Raw genomic sequence first — 1,079 nt, forward strand, 5'->3', positions numbered from 1 at the left:
CCTCGGGCCATTGTGACAGCCTCGCAATTTCTCTTTAATTACAACCTATGTTTGCGCAGTAGCAGAGTTTGCATGTAAGATGGGCCTTGTTCTCGAGAGTTCCAGGAGATGACCTCCGGAATTTTTTGCGTGCCTATCGCGGCTACAAGGGGAGAGGTGGTGTCCGCGAGCCTCTCCCGTGCCCCCCTCATTGATTCAACGCCGCTGTCAGGGCGGATGGATATGTCAGATTTTGAAACGGTGGACGCCGACGTTGAATAAATTAGAGGGGCATAAAGCCCACCCTCAACGGTGCTATTCCTGGACTCTCCTTTAGATCATGTTTTCTTGTCACTCAGATGGTGCAATTTTGGAAAAAGGTTTGGCAGCGGTTGCCAGCCCTCACCGCGTCTACTCGGTGATTTTAAAACTCGATCTAAAACGGGAGCCCTCGTCTAGCACCTCCGTCCGGTGTTGCTCGGGTATTGCATAAATTTATGCCATCGGCGCGAATCCCCCAACGAATGCCTACACTTGGACCCTCTCTTAGATCACCTTCTTCGATCACTCGACCGATGCAACTACGGAAGAGACTTGGCAGCGATTGCCATTCTACAGCGCGTCTGTTCAGCGATTTCAAAGTTGATCTAATGGCGAGCCCTTGTCTCTAGCCATGAGGTGGGTGCTTGGCGCTGTAGCAAAATTTTTTGCGTGCCTATCGCGTAAAGCATGTTTTCTAGTCACTCAGCTGGCGTAATTTCGGAAAAAGGTTTGCCAGCAGTTGCCAGCCCTCACCGCGTCTTCTTGGTGATTTTAAAACTCGATCTAAAATGGGAGCCCTCGTCTAGCGGATCTGTGCCAACTCGATCGGCACAACATTGGGAAATGGTTCGATAGCAGTTGTCATTCCAATGTGTCATCGGGGGATGCCTTGGAAAGTGGCCTTTCAATGGCAAGCTCGTGTCACAAGTGAATGGGGAGATCTCTCTGTGAACGGCGGCATGGTGATTGCAAGAGAAAATTGCCTTAGTCGGAGCATTGGCCTCGGGCCATTGTGACGGCCTTGAAATTTCTCTTTAATTGCAACCTATGTTTGCGCA

Source organism: Cupressus sempervirens, chromosome 7, assembly GCF_028749045.1.
Source record: "Cupressus sempervirens isolate cs-2001-9-10 chromosome 7, ASM2874904v1, whole genome shotgun sequence".
Lineage (NCBI taxonomy): Eukaryota > Viridiplantae > Streptophyta > Pinopsida > Cupressales > Cupressaceae > Cupressus > Cupressus sempervirens.